General features: G+C 45.0%; 1 protein-coding gene and 1 non-coding gene across 2 annotated transcripts in view; both read left to right on the forward strand.

Annotated features, from left to right (window-relative positions):
• The window catches only part of AK5 (adenylate kinase 5), a 336,353-nt gene that overhangs the window by 82,139 nt on the left and 237,789 nt on the right, over positions 1-16,425 (forward strand). The gene's annotated exons all lie outside the window — the stretch shown is intronic.
• On the forward strand, positions 4,660-4,796 carry LOC119927681. The gene has a single exon (XR_005450661.1). It is a non-coding gene; the product is annotated as a small nucleolar RNA SNORA7 (small nucleolar RNA).

Consider the following 16,425-nt stretch of genomic DNA (forward strand, 5'->3'; position numbering starts at 1 on the left):
GTTCTCTCCCTGTCACTCTTCATCTCTGACTCATTCTCACACACACACACACACACACACACACACACACACACACACAGTGACATGGTAAGAGAAATTCACCATGATACAGTAATATTATTGAAAGTCACTAAGCCAAAAAGGTATATTCATTCATTCATTCGATCATATTTATTGAGCACTTACTGTATGCAGAGCACTGAACCAAGTGCTTGGGAGAGGACATTACAGCAATAAACAATCACATTCCCTTTCACGGAAAAGTGCAGAGGAGAACTGAGACCATCTACTTTGATATTTCTCTGTCGATTTTCTGAAATATTTCTAAGATATGAAAGGCTTGAGATGAAAATCTTCAGCATCTGCGTTTTTTATCTGCTGTCCATTTTAAACTCCCACAACAAGTGTGGGAAGATCAACCAGCAGTATCATTTGGAGAAGAGTTTATACACCATTTTTCATAAGGAAAATATTCCATTAAGATTTGTTTTCTATTTCAAGGTGATTTCTTTGACTTGAGAAGCTAAGGGGAAAGAGGTTGTGAATGAAAGGAAGGGAATGCAAGTTTTTATTTCATTATGTGAACCGGTTTCTCCAATGTCTGGTAAAAACAGAGACAGTACTTTTTCCCAGAACAGACCAAATCCATATGCTACCCACATAGCAAGGGTTTAATTGGTATTCCAATGCTTAAAGGTATTGCAAATATGCTTCAATGATCACTCCCTGCTTGTCATTTTCGTCATCACAAGCAGAACAGATTACAGAAATAAATGTAACGTGGGGACTCTTCATTAATGAATATTTTGTGTCTAGGTGAAATGACAGTATTTCTAAACGAAGTCAATAACAACACAGATAACAGTATGTGACCTGAGTGCTAAACGCAGGCAAGCTTTAAGAAAAATGCCTCGACTAAAGAATACGCACATTGAAAATCAACCTTTGCCGGGTACAAAACTCATTCGCTGAATGAGCTCTAGGGAATGTGGTTCAGAAAATAAGCTGATCGTAGAGAGCACACCCTGAATGCTAAACCACAAAGTCTATTTTAGAATCCGCATCAGGCCTGCCTTAGCCTTCACTCACCAGGGTCTGGCACTTCTAGACCTATTTTGCTGCCACATCCATATTTTAAGTGAATTAAATAATGAAAATGCAATGTCTTATTCACGATAAATATATCAGTAGTTTAGTAGACCTGTGGAGTGGGAAGGGAACTTGTCTACCAACTTTGTCATATTGTACTGTTGTACTCTTCCAAAAGTTGAATACAGTGCTCTGCACGTAGTAAGCTCTCAATCAATACAATTGATTGATTAATGGGTGAAAAACTGTTACTGCATTTTAAGTAGAAGAAGAAGTAGGCATGAGGGGCCCTGTCAAATCATTCACTCTCCCACTAACTTTCCCAACTAAATCCCTGTTATTACCAAAGACTCACCTAGCATTTTCCTCTTTCCTTTCCTGGTGAAGGCTAGTCCCAGGCCTTCACCAGGGAAGTTACCCTGATGGTGAAACTACACAGACTAATTTAAGGTCAGAACGATGAGTTCCACCCTGTTCCCTGCCTGCTGCAATCATGTAATCGAGGCAAGGGGTGAAACTCTCCATCTGTCTTGTAAAATAACTCCATCTCCTCCTTTTCTGTCCGCCACACCACAGCTCCCCGCATCTTCACAATCTTTCAGAAATCACCACTCATCCAAGAGGTCTTCCCACAATAAAACATGGCCCAGTGAAAAGAGCATGGCAGGGGACGTCTGTAGGCCTGGGTTCTTTTCCCAGCTCTGTTATTGGTCTCCTGTTTGACTTACAGAAAGTTACTTAAACTCTTAGGGCTTCTGTTTCTTTATCTGAAAATGGGGATTGATAAGATAGTTTTTGAGCCTGAAGTGGGATACAGATTGTGTCCGATCTGAAAACCTTGACTCTACCTCAGCATTCATTCATTCAATCATATTTACTGAGTGCTTACTGTGTGCAGAGCACTGTAGTAAGCACTTGGGAAGTACAAGTTGGCAACATATAGAGATGGTCCCTACCCAACAGCGGGCTCACAGTCTAGAAGGGGGAGACAGAGAACAAAACAAAACATATTAACAAAATAAAATAAATAGAATAAATATGTACAAATAAAATAGAGTAATGAATACGTACAAACATATATACAGGTGCTGTGGGGAGGGGAAGGAGGTAAGGCAGGGGGGATGGGGAGGGGAAAGAGGGGGAGAGGAAGGAGGGGGCTCAATCTGGGAAGGCCTCCTGGAGGAGGTGAGCTCTCAGTAGGGCTTTGAAGGGAGGAAGAGAGCTAGCTTGGCGGATGTGTGGAGGGAAGGCATTCCAGGCCAGGGGGAGGACGTGGGCTGGGGGTCGCTGGTGGGACAGGCAAGAACAAGGCCCAGTGAGGATGTTAGCTGCATCAGAGGAGTGGAGGGTGCAGGCTGGGCTGTAGAAGGAGAGAAGGGAGGTGAGGTAGTTGGGGGTGAAGTGATAGCCAGCCTTGAAGCCGAGAGTGAGGAGTTTTTGGCTGATTTGTAGGTTGATTGGTAGCCACTGGAGATTTTTGAGGAGGGGAGTAACATGCCCAGAGCATTTCTGGACAAAGAAAATCCAGGCAGCGGCGTGAAGTATGGATTGAAGTGGGGAGAAACAGGAGGATGGGAGATCAGAGAGGAGGCTGATGCAGTAATCCAGTCAGGATAGGATGAGAGATTGAACGAGCAGAGTAGCGGTTTGGATGGAGAGGAAAGGGCGGATCTTGACAATGTTGCAGAGGTAAGACTGGCAGGTTTTGGTGATGGATTGGATCAATCAATCAATCAATCATTCGTATTTATTGAGCGCTTACTGTGTGCAGAGCACTGTACTAAGCACTTGGGAAGTACAAGTTGGCAACGTATAGAGACAGTCCCTACCCAACAGTGGGCTCACAGTCTAAACAGGTGCTGTGGGGAAGGGAAGGAGGTAAGATGAGGGGGATGGAGAGGAGGACGAGGGGGAGAGGAAGGAAGGGGCTCAGTCTGGGAAGGCTTCCTGGAGGAGGTGAGGTCTCAGTAGGGCCTTGAAGGGAGGAAGAAAGCTAGCTTGGCGGATGGGCAGAGGGAGGGCATTCCAGGCCCGGGGGATGATGTGGGCCGGGGATCGATGGCGGGACAGGCGAGAATGAGGCACGGTGAGGAGATTATCAATCAATCGTATTTATTGAGCGCTTACTGTGTGCAGAGCACTGTACTAAGCGCTTGGGAAGTACAGGTTGGCAACATATAGAGACAGTCCCTACCCAACAGTGGGCTCACAGTCTAAAAGAGGGTGACAGAGAACAAAACCAAACATACTAACAAAATAAAATAGAATAGATATGTACAGGCAAAATAAATAAATAAATAAATAGAGTAATAAATATGTACAAACATATACATATATGCAGGTGCTGTGGGGAAGGGAAGGAGGTAAGATGTGGGGATGGAGAGGGGGATGAGGGGGAGAGGAAGGAAGGGGCTCAGTCTGGGAAGGCCTCCTTAGCCTTAATACTAATTAAGATTAGTGGCAGGGGAGCGGAGGGTGCGGGCTGGGCTGTAGAAAGAGAAAAGGGAGGTGAGGTAGGAGGGGGCGAGGTGATGGAGAGCCTTGAAGCCCAGTGTGAGGAGTTTCTGCCTGAAGCGCAGATTGATTGGTAGCCACTGGAGATTTTTGAGGAGGGGAGTCACATGCCCAGAGCATTTCTGGACAAAGACAATCCGGGCAGCAGCATGAAGTATGGATTGAAGTGGGGAGAGACACGAGGATGGGAGATCTGAGAGAAGACTGATGCAGTAGTCCAGATGGGATAGGATGAGAGCTTGAACGAGCAGGGTAGCGGTTTGGATGGAGAGGAAAGGGTGGATCTTGGCAATGTTGTGGAGCTGAGACCAGCAGGTTTTGGTGATGGCTTGGATGTGAGGGGTGAATGAGAGAGCTGAGTCGAGGATGACACCAAGTTTGCGGGCTTGTGAGATGGGAAGGATGGTAGTGCCGTCAACAGAGATGGGAAAGTCAGGGAGCGGGCAGGGTTTGGGAGGGAAGACAAGGAGTTCAGTCTTGGACATGTTGCCTTTTAGGTGGCAGGCAGACATCCAGATGGAGATGTCCTGAAGGCAGGAGGAGATGCGAGCCTGGAGGGAGGGGGAAAGAGCAGGGGCAGAGATGTAGATTTGGGTGTCATCAGCATAGAGATGAATTAATCAGTGAACCAGTGGTATTTATTAAGTGCTTATTTTGTACAGAGCACTGTATTAAGTACTTTGGTGAATAAAGTGTAATAGAGTTGGAACACATAGTCCCTGCCCTCAAGGATCTTGCAATCTAGTTGGGAAGACAGGCTCTTTTGTACTGGGATCATATGATCAAATAGGTCTGGCTTAAATTCAGGCTGGGAGGACAGTTTCTGTCAAAGAGGGAAGGGATAAGGAGCCCCCACACGAGACAGGGACAGGGACAGAGACAGGGACAGGGACAGAGACAGGGACAGGGACAATCCTTTGCTTATTTGCTGATTTGCTTATATCCACCCCAGCGCTTAGTACAGTTCCTGGCACATAGTAAGCATTTAACAAAATACCATTTATTATTATTATTATTGTTAAATGGCGGTGTTAGTGATCCTAGACACAGTCCTTTCCCCTCTCAGGATGGCGCCTGGAGAGTTTCCAGGACTCTACCAGTCTTGGCTATCAGAGGGAGAGGCAGCAGAGGCATACCCATTCCATTCCTGGCTTGGGCAGTGGCTAGCGAGTGGAAGGCAATCTGCTACAAGTCAAAACTCACCTCTGCTGGGCAGCAGCAGCGTGGGAGAGAGGCGAGGGTGGAGACTCAATTTACTGCACAGAAGGCGGCAATGGTAAACCATTTCCATATTTAATAATAATAATAATGATGGTATTTGTTAAGCGCTTACTATGTGCGAAGCACTGTTCTAAGCGCTGGGGGGATACAAGGTGATCAGGTTGTCCCACGTGGGGCTCACAGTCTTAATCCCCATTTTACAGATGAGGGAACTGAGGCACAGAGAAGGTAAGTGACTTGCCCAAAGTCACACAGCTGACGATTGGCGGAGCCAGGATTTGAACCCCTGACCTCTGACTCCAAAGCCTGTGCTCTTTCCACTGAGCCACGCTTTTACCGAGAAAACTCTGTGGATACACTACCAGCATGATTGCAGATGGAAGTGGGGTGTTTTGGGAGATATGCGTCCTTGGAGTTGCTATGGATCGGAAACGACTTGACAGCATAAAATAAGACAAGAGACAGTCCTTAGAGCCACAGGCTGCAATTTAACTGCATGTGACAATATTACCACCTACTAACTGGAAAGCCATTATCTGCAGCAAGTTATGTATGGTACATTTGGAAAAATCCATTATATCAAATGCTACCTGGTGTATATTTAAGTGCGTTTCCTCAATTTATGTCAGGCTAATGATCAAGCAATGATATTTCCTGAGCATCTGTGAGCTAGGCCTTATAATAAGCCCTTAGGAGAATTCAGCTGAAGCAAGTCACATCTTCCCCATCCTTAAGGAGCATCAGATGCAATGAGGGAGACTTACAAATATGAATGACAAGTAGTGGAAACAAGAAAAAGCAAAATGGGTAACGGTGTGAATACTGCAGACTGATGGAAAAAAACAATAAAGGCTGAGAGTGAGGAGTTTCAAAAGTACTAAGAATTAACAATAATAACAATAAGAAGAATAAATCATTTTTAGGATGTTGGAGATTTTTCTCAACGACTTTGAAATCCCCACTCTCTGTCCACAATATTCTTGCCTGTGCTCTCACAAGCACAGCCTCCCCGCAAAACTAGCCTCATCCCACACAGAGGTCTTCCTCCTTCCCGCCCTCCACCTATCCCAGACCATAACATCTCCTTTGTACTCCCTACCCAACCTCCCCTGGCTTGATGCTGAAACCCACACCCTCAGTTCCAACCTCTATGCCAAACAGAAAAGCGGCATAGCCTAGTGATAAGAACACGGGCCTGCAAGTCAGAGGACCTGTGTTCTAATTCCAGCTCTGCCGCCTGCCTGTTCTGTGACCTTGGGTAAGTCACTTAACTTTTCTGTGCCTCAGTTTCCTTAACAGGGGAGTCAAGACCTGTTCTCCTCTCTACTTAAACTGTGAGCCTTATGTGGGACAGGGACTGTGTCCAACTTGAGTATCTCATATCTACGCACGCCCTTAGTACAGGGTTTGGCTTCTTCCCCACTGCTTTCTAACACGCCCATGTCTCTCCTATACTAAAAAAACCCTTCTTTGACCCCATGGCTCCTTCCAGTTATCACCCCATCTCCCTTCTACCCTTCCTCTCCAAAGTCCTTGAGCAAGTTGTCTACACCTGCTGTCTCAAGTTCCTCTCCTCCAATATTTTTCTTTACCCCTCCGATCTAGCTTCCATCCCCTACAGTCCACCAAAACTGCCCTCTAAAAGGTCACCAATGATCTCCTTCTTGCTAAATCCAATGACCTCTACTCCATTATAATCCTCCTTAACCTCTCAGGTGCTTCGACACTGTAGGCCATCTACTTCTCTTGGAAATCTTACCAAACCTCGGCTTCACTGACACTGCTTTTTCCTGGTTCTCCTAACTCTCTGGCCACTCAGTCTCCTTCACAGTCTCCTCCTCTGCCTCCCAACCCCTAACTGTAGGGGTCCCTGAACGTTCAGTTCTGGGTCCCTATCTAGTCTTCATTTACACCCACTCCCTTGGAGAACTCATTAACTCACATGGCTTCAACTACTACCTCTATGCGGATGATTCCCAAATCTACACATCCAGCCCTGATCTCTTTTCCTCTCTTCAGTCTCACATTCCTTCCTGCCCTCAGACATCTCTACTTGGATATCCTGCCATCACCTCAAACATGTCAAAAACTGAACTGCTTAACTTCCCACACAAACCCTGCCCTTCCCCTGACTTTCCCATTACTGTAGACAATGGCACCATCCTTCCCCATCTCACAAGCCCAAAACTGTGGTGTTGTCCTTGACTCCTTTCTTTTACTCAACCCACATATTAAATCCATCATTAAATCCTGTCAGTTTGACCTGCACATTGGTAAAATCTACCCTTTCTTCTCCATCCCAAATTGCTACCACATTGATAATAACGATAGCATTTACTAAGCACTTATTATGTGCAAAGCACTGTTCTAAGCACTGGGAAGGTTACAAGGTGATCAGGTTGTTCCGGGGGGGGGGTTCACAGTCTTCATCCCCATTTTCCAGATGAGGGAACTGAGGCCAAGAGAAGTTAAATGACTTCCCCAAAGTCACACAGCTGACAAGTCACGGAGCTGGGATTTGAACCCATGACCTCCGACTCCAAAGCCCGTGCTCTTTCCATTGAGCCATGCTGCTCCTATCCCATTTTGATTTTTGCACCTGCATCTTTGCTGACCGCTCAGCCTCTTGTCTCTCCCCACTCCAGTCTACATTTCACTGTGCTGCCCAAATCATTTTTCTACAAAAACATCAGGCCATGTTACCCCGCTCTTCAAGAACCTCCAGTGATTGCCCATCCACCTCCAAATCATACAGAAACTCCTTACCATCAGCTTTAGAGCACTCAATCACCTTGCCCTCACCCACCTCATCTTGTCTCCTACTACAACCCAGCCCACAAATTTCACTCTGCTTTTGCCAGCCTTTTTATTGTACCTCGATCTCGTCTATCTAACCACTGACCTCTCGCCCACATCCTACCTCTGGCCTGGAACACCCTCCATCTTCATATCCAACAGACAATTATTCACCCCACCTTCAAAACCTTTTTGAACCTTCGAAACCTTATTGGAGGTACATCTCCTCCAGAAGTCTTCCCTGCCTAAGCCTTCAATTCCTTTTCTCCCTATACCTTCTGCATCATTTTGACTTGCTCCTTTTATTTCCAGCCCCACTCCCGACCCCACAGTACTTATGTATATATCCTTTAATTTTATTCATTTATATTACTATCCATCTCCCCCTCTAGACTGTAAATTCATTGTGGGAGGGAATGTGTCTGTTATATTGTACTCTCCCAATGCTTAGTAAAGTACCTCTGCAAACCATAAGCACTCAATAAATACAATTGACTGATTGACTACAGTAAGTGCTTAACAAATACCACAATTATATTATTACCTCAACTCCCTTGCATCCCTGTCTAACCAATCAATCTTGCACCATCAACACTTAGTCTTATGTCACCTCTCTAGTGCAATTTCTTTGCTCATGTGCTAGAGGCATGGAGCACTGTGGCATAGGCATCCAGTTGACCTCATCCACCTAAAATTCATCCTCACCCGTTAGACCTCCGCCTTCTCTGCCCAGCAACACTGCTGCCCCTGGCCTGGAATGCCCTCCCTCCGCACATCCGTCAAGCTAGCTCTCTTCCTCCCTTCAAAGCTACTGAGAGCTCACCTCCTCCAGAAGGCCTTCCCAGACTAAGCCCCCTTTTTCCTCTCGTCCTCCCCATCCCCCCAGCCCTAACTCCTTCCCCTCCCCACAGCACCTGTGTATATGTTTGTACAGATTTATTACTCTATTTATTTTACTTGTACATATTTACTATTCTATTTATTTTGTTAATGCTGGGCATCTAGCTTTATTTCTATTTTTTCTGATGACTTGACACCTGTCCACATGTTGTCTGTCTCCCCCTTCTAAACTGTTGGGTAGGGACCGTCTATAGCTATATGTTGCCAACTTGTACTTCCCAAGCACTTAGTACAGTGCTCTGCACACAGTAAGCGCTCAATAAATATGATTGAATGAATTAATTAATATCCCCAAATCCCCCAAAACCTCACCAACTCCCTCTTACCCACCTAACTATTCTCTCATTTTTTCCTGGCTGGCTCTCAAGATGAGATAGCACCTCATCTAGAGAAGAAGCGTGGCTCAGTGGAAAGAGCCCGGGCTTTGGAGTCAGTGGCCATGGGTTCAAATCCTGGCTCCGCCAATTGTCAGCTATGTGACTTTGGGCAGGTCACTTAACTTCTCTGGGCCTCAGTTACCTCATTTGTAAAACAGGGATTAAGACTGTGAGCCCCCTGTGGGACAACCTGATCACCTTGTAACTTCCCCAGCGCTTAGAACAGTGCTTTGCACATAGTAAGCACTTAATAAATGCCATGATTATTATTATTATTAGATAGACTTTCTGCTATCAAAATTTGCACCCTCCACTTTCGCCTTGCACACCATCCCCTAACACCTACCCTTCTTCCCTCCCTGACCATCGTCTTCAAAACACTCACTCTCCAAAGGTTCCTTCCCTCTGCTTTCTAACACAACTATGTGTTTCTAATCCTTAAAAACCTTCCCAACCACCAGTCATGTCCTATGGTACTCGAATGGGTTGTTTATTCCCACTGCTTCCACTTCCCTCTCCTCCAACTCCCACCTGGACCCTATACAATCATGCTTCCACTGTCACCAGCCTATTGAAACTGCTCGCTCCAAGGTCATTAATGGCCACCTCCTCAATAAACGTTAGGAAGATTTGTTATGAAGAGCCTCGAAAATGTCACGGAATGTGCTGATGTAACAATTGCCACAAAAATACAAACTGTCAATTCTGTGGTGTTTCCAGTGACAAAGTGTGGATCCGAAAGCGGGATGGTGAAAAAATCAGGATAGAAAGAACATCGATTCTTTTGAAATGTGGTGCTGGAGAAGGCTTTTGCGAATACCATGGGCTGCCCAAAAGACAAACAAATGGATTTTAGAGCAAATTAAGCCAAAATGGTCTTTGAAAGGCCAAATAACTCAACTTAGATTAGTATATTTTAGATGCATAATCAGGAGGACTAATTTTCTGGATAAGACACTAATGCTAGAAAAACTCCAGGGAAAATGAGAAAGAGGCAGACCAGCAGGTAGTTGGATAGAGACCGTAACGACGATTATGGAAGAACCATTAGAAAGCTTGCGGATTATGCCAGAGGAAAGGACAATCTGGAGAAAGTATATCTATGGAATCGCTATGAATGGGAAATGACACAATGGCACTTAATAATTATAATAATAATACTCTGCCCTAATCCTTCTTGACCTCTCAGCAGCCTTTGACCCTGTGGACCACCCCATCTCCTGGAAACACTATGTAATCTTGATTTCTCTGACAACAGCCTCTTCTGGTTCTCCTCCTACCTGTCTGGCCTCTCTTTCTTGGTCTCGTTCTCTGGCTCCCCTTTCTGACTCCCACCCTCTTACTCTGTGAGACCCTCAAAGATCAGTTCTGTTCTCCACTAATTTGGGGAGCTCAAACTCTCTCACAGTTTCAAATACCACCTATACACAGATGACCCCAAATCAACCTCATTGGCTCAGACACCTGTCCATGGCTGAAAATCTATTTATTTTGTTAATGATGTGCATCTAGCTTTACTTCCATTTGTTCTGATGACTTGACACCAGTCTACATGTTTTATTTTGTTGTCTGTCTCCCCCTTCTAGACTGTGAGCCCGTCGTTGGGTAGGGGCCGTCTCTGTATGTTGGCAACCTGTACTTCCCAAGCACTTGGTGCAGTGCTCTGCACACAGTAAGCGCTCAGTAAATACGATTGATTGAATGAATGAATGAACGTAGAGAGATTGACGTAGGGTCCGTGCTGTTGCCTCCCTTCCCTCAGCACACACTCCCTGCCCAGAGGTTTGTGGTTGGAGGTTTGGGGACTGCTCTTTGGAGCCCACATCTCTCGAAAGGAGGTGAGTGGACTCCGTTTGGAAATGAGTGGGGTGTGAGGTTGCCCGCGGAGTGGTCGGTCTTTCAGGAATGGGGCTCAGACCACGAGTATTGGGGTTCTAAGAAAATCTCTCTCGGAGATGGAGTCCCAGGAGCACCTGTATATATGTTTGTACAGATTTGTTGCTCTATTTGTTTTACTTGTACATATTTGCTATTCTGTTTTGTTAATGATGTGCATTTGGCTTTGGTTCGATTTGTTCTGATGACACCTGCCCGCATGTTTTGTTTTGTTGTCTGTCTCCCCCTTCTAATAATAATAATAATAATGACAATGGCATTTGTTAACGCTTACTATGTGCAAAGCACTGTTCTAAGCTCTGGGGGGGTTACAAGGTGATCAAGTTGTCCCATGTGGGGCTCACAGTCTTAATCCCCATTTTACAGATGAGGTAACTGAAGCTCAGAGAAGTTAAGTGACTTGCCCAAGGTCACACAGCAGACGTGTGGCGGAGCCGGAATTCGAACCCTTGACCTCTGACTCCAAAGCCCGTGCCCTTTCCACTGAGCCATGCTGCTTCTCTAATAATAATAATAAAGATAGTGATGATGGCATTTGTTGGGCGCTTACTGTGTTCAGGGTGCTGTTCTGGGTGCTGGGGAGGTTGCAGGGTGATCGGGTTGTCCCCCGGGGGGTTCGCGGTCTTCATCCCCATTTTCCGGATGAGGGAACTGGGGCACAGAGAAGTGGAGTGACTTGCCCAAAGTCACACAGCTGATAGTTGGCGGAGCTGGGATTTGAACCCATGACCTCTGACTCCAAAGCCCATGCTCTTTCCACTGAGCCATGCTGCTTCTAGACTGTGAGCCCGTTGTTGGTTAGGGACCATCTCTATATGATGCCAACTTGTTCTTCCCAAGCGCTTAGTCCAGTGCTCTGCACACAGTAAGCGCTCAATAAATACAATCGAATGAATATCTCATCCATTCCACCAGCACCTCAAGATCAACATGTCCAAAACTGAACTCATAATCCCTTCCAAATGTTCTCCTCCCTCTACCTTTGTCAATACTGTGGACACAACTACCATCCTACCTAATCCTCCTCAGTCTAATCTGCTTGTGGGCAGGGAATGTGTCTACCAACTCTTTTATATTGTACTCTCCCAAGTGCTTAGAACAGTGTTCTGAACACAGTAGTGGTTCAAAGATACTAGTGATTGATTCATTGACTGACATTTCTGCTGGCTTCAACAATATGGTTCACCCCATTCTCCTGGAAACTGCGTCTGACCTTGGCTTCACTGACACTGTCCTCTCCTTGTTCTCCTCCTATCTCTCTGGGCATTCATTCTCCGTCTCTTTCGTGGGCTTCTCTTCTGCCTTCCACCATCTAACTGTGGGAGTCCCTCAAGGTTCGGGTTTGGGTCCCCTTCTATTCTCATTCATTCATTCAATCATATTTATGGAGCGCTTACTGTGTGCAGAGCACTGTACTAAGCACTTGGGAAGTACAAGTCAGCAACACATAGAGACGGTCCCTACCCAACAACGGGCTCACAGTCTAGAAGGGGGAGACAGACAACAAAACAAAACATGTAGACAAGTGTCAAAATCATCAGAACAAATAGAAGTAAAGCTATATACACATCATTAACAAAATAAATAGACATGTAAATATGTACAAGTAAAATAAATAGTGTAATAAATCTGTACAAATATATATACAGGTGATGTGGGAAGGGGAAGAAGGTAGGGCCGGGGGGATGGGGAGGAGGTGAGGAAAAAGGGGGCTCCATCTGGGAAGGTCTGAGAAGCAGTGTGGCCTAATTGAAAGAGTTGGGCTTGGGAGTCAGAGGACCTGGGTTCTAATCCTGACTTCACCACTTCAATCATTCATTCATTCATTCAATCGTATTTATTGAGCGCTTACTGTGTGCAGAGCACTGTACTAAGTGCTTGGGAAGTACAAGTTGGCAACATATAGAGACAGTCCCTACCCAACAGCGGGCTCACAGTTTAGAAGGGGGAGACAGACAACAAAACAGAACATATTAACAAAATAAAATAGAATAAATATGTACAAGTAAAATAAAAAATGGAGTAATAAATACGTACAAATATATATACAATCAATCAATCAATCAATCATATTTATTGAGTGCTTACTGTCTGCAGAGCACTTGTCTGCTGTTTGACCTTGGGCAAGTCACCTAACTTCTCTGTGCCTCAGTTACCCCTCTGTAAAATGGGGATTAAGACTTCCCATTGACTGTGTTCAATCTGATTATTTTAGATCTACCCCAGTGCTTAGTACAGTGCTGGCACATAGTAAGAACTTAACAGATACCATTAAAAAAAGTGCTGGAGTGGCCGTAGGGGTAAATCATGTAGGGAGATTTATTCAATCACATTTATTGAACGCCTAATGTTGTGTGCTTTCTGTGTGCAGAGCACTGTAATAATAATAATGATGGCATTTGTTAAACACTATGTGCGAAGCACTGTTCTAAGCACTGGGGGGGATACAAGGTGATCAGGTTGTCCCACGTGGGGCTCACAGTCTTAATCCCCATTTTACAGATGAGGGAACTGAGGTACAGAGAAGTGAAGTGACTTGCCCAAAGTCACACAGCTGACAAGTGGCGGAGCCAGGATTCGAACCCATGACATCTGACTTCCAAGCCGGGCTCTTTCCACTGAGCCACGCTGCTTCACAAGGTCGGGTAGAATAAGTGTTTGGATCAGCATGGTAGCAGTTTGGATGGAGTGGAAAGGCAAATTCTAAGTTGTAAGGTAGAACTGACAGGATTTGGTGACTGACTGTATGAGTTGAACAAGAAGTGAGTCGATTATAGTGGCAAGGTTACGAGCTAGTGAGTCAAAAAGGTTGGTGGTGTTGTCTACAGTGATGGTAAAGTCAGTGGTTGGACAGGGTTTGGGTGGGAAGATGAATTCTGTTTTGGACATTTTAATTTGAGGTTTCAATGGGATATCCAAGTAGAGAAGTCCTGAAGGCAGGAAGAAATAGTCATTCATTCATTCAATCGTATTTGTTGAATGAATGAATGAATATTTCTTATGAGATATGAAATTTCTTATGAAATATGAGACTGAAGAGAAGGAGAGAGGTAGAGTTGGAGAGGATTATGAGAAGCAGTGAAGCCTAGTGGCAAGAGTTCAGGCTTGGGAGTCAGAGGATGTGGGTTCTAATCCTGGCTCCTCTACTTGTCTGCTGTGTGACCTTGGACAAGTCACTTCACTTCTCTGGGCCTCATCTGTGAACTATGGATTAAGACTGTGAGCCCCATGTGGGACAACCTTATTACCTTGTACCTACCCCAGTACTTAGAGCAGTGCTTGGCACATAGTAAGTGTTTAACAAATACCATCATCATTATTATTATTATTAAATGGTATTATTATTATTTGGAAATCATCTCCACAGAGATGGTAGTTGAAGCCATGGGAGAGAATGGGTTCTCCAAGGGAGTGGGTATAGATGGCTCTGCCGTTAACCTCCTCACTGTACCTCGTTCTCGCCTGTCCCACCATCGACCCCCGGCCCACGTCCTTTCCCTTCCCCTTTAAGACTGTGAGCCCACTGTTGGGTAGGGACTTTCTCTATATGTTGCCAACTTGTACTTCCCAAGTGCTTAGTACAGTGCTCTGCACACAGTAAGTGCTCAATAAATACAATTGATTGATTGACTGATTGATTGGAATGCCCTCCCTCCACACATCCACCAAGCTAGCTCTCTTCCTCCCTTCAAAGCCCTACAGAGAGCCCTACAGACGTGCTTCTCATGTCCATGTCGCCCATGCCCTCAAGTACCTTAGAAGGTCTTTGAAGTTGGGGAGAACTGTAGTCTGGTGGATCTGGTAAGCGGGGGGGAAGTCCCAGGCCAGGGGACACCATCAGCAAGGATTAGGAGCGGGAAAAGGCAAAAAAAAAAATGTAATATGATTTTAAATGATAAACAGCCCCTCAGTCATATTTGGAGGGCTCTAAGGCTGTGCCTACATTGGCTAAGAGGAGTCAAGAATTGATCAGTTGCCCATCTGGCAAGGTTTATCGAACACATTCTCCAATCTGGAAAGCTCAGACTCCCAGATCACCCATTTTAAATTCAATAACAAGTTCTTTTGGTTGAATGATTTGGAAAATTGCCTCAAATCTGCACTACATTTTCCTTATGTAAACACATTCATAATATCAGACACCCGAAGTTGCTTCTCCATCATAAATTTCAAAGTGTGTAAAAAGTCAAATCACTGCAGTCAAATAATATCAGTTGCTATTATCAAATCCATTTATCAAAGACTAAATACCGACACAACATACTTATCTTGTTAAGACATGGTTTTCTTCTTACTTCTTATTTCCTCTTTCCCACTCCCTTATGCTGCTCCCTGATTTACTTCTTTAGTCATCCCTCCTTCAACTACCACACAAGTGCTCAGTAAATGCTATTGATTGACTGATTATGTACATATCCATAATTCATTAATTTATATTAATTTCTGTCTCCCCTTCTAGACTGTGAGCTCGATGTGAGCAGAGAATGTGTCTCCCAACTCTGTTGTACTGTACTCTCCCAAGTACTTAGTACAGTGCTCTGCACACAGTAAGCGCTCAATAAATGTGATTGATTGATTGATCGACTGATACTTTGAATACTGCTAATTAAATTGCAGGATTTAGTGGATTTAAGTGAAATATCCTTTTGAACACTTATTTTAGTACTATAGAGACGGGTGAGGTCCGAGTTAACTGAAAACTGTTTAATATGAGAACATCTCATGTCTCTAAAAAAATGAAGTAGGATTAATAATAACTGTGGTATTTATTAAATGCTTACTATGTGCCAAGGACTGTACTATGGGCCAAGAGAAGCAGTATGGCTCAGTGGAAAGAACACGGGCTTGGGAGTCAGAGGTCATGGGTTCTAATCCTGCCTCCGCCACTTGTCAGCGTGTGACTTTGGTCAAATCACTTATCTTCTCTGTGCCTCAATTCCCTCATCTGTAAAATGGGGATTAAGATGGTGAGCCCCACGTGGGACAACCTGATCTCCTTGTATCCTCCCCAGTGCCTAGAACAGTGCTCACACATAGTAAGCACTTAACAAATGCCATCATTATTATTATTCTTATTATTAAGCACCGGGGTGGATACAAGCAAATTGGTTGGGACCTAATCTCTGTCCCACGTGGGGCTTGCAACCTCAATCCCCATTTTACAGAGAGGTAAGAGGTACTGAGAAGTGACTTGCCCAAGTTCTCTCAGCAGACATGTGGTGGAGCTGGGATTACAACCCACAACCTCCTAACTCCCGGGCTGATGCTCTATCCACTATGCCATGCCAATTAGAAACTAGGTCCTCTGATTCCCAGATCCATGCTCTTCCCACTAGACCATGCTGCTTCTCCTGAAAGCAACCAGGCAGCCAGATTGTTGGGAGGAGGAGGAGACGGAGAATGAGGAGTGAGGAGGAATGGAGAGGAATGAAGAGTGTGAGTCAGATTGTAGTGGAAGAAAGGAGTGTACTGTAGAAGTGAGAGAAGGTTGAGGGAGAGGAAAGGTTGGTGAGCCTGCCTGGGGTGATGACAATAGCCAGGCAACCTCAATGAGGGATCAGTAATGTCAGCCGCATGAGAAAAATACCAATTTTCCCTGGTTGGGGTGTAATACTAAGTTCCTGAATTGGGT

Source organism: Tachyglossus aculeatus, chromosome 4 (assembly GCF_015852505.1).
Source record: "Tachyglossus aculeatus isolate mTacAcu1 chromosome 4, mTacAcu1.pri, whole genome shotgun sequence".
NCBI lineage: Eukaryota > Metazoa > Chordata > Mammalia > Monotremata > Tachyglossidae > Tachyglossus > Tachyglossus aculeatus.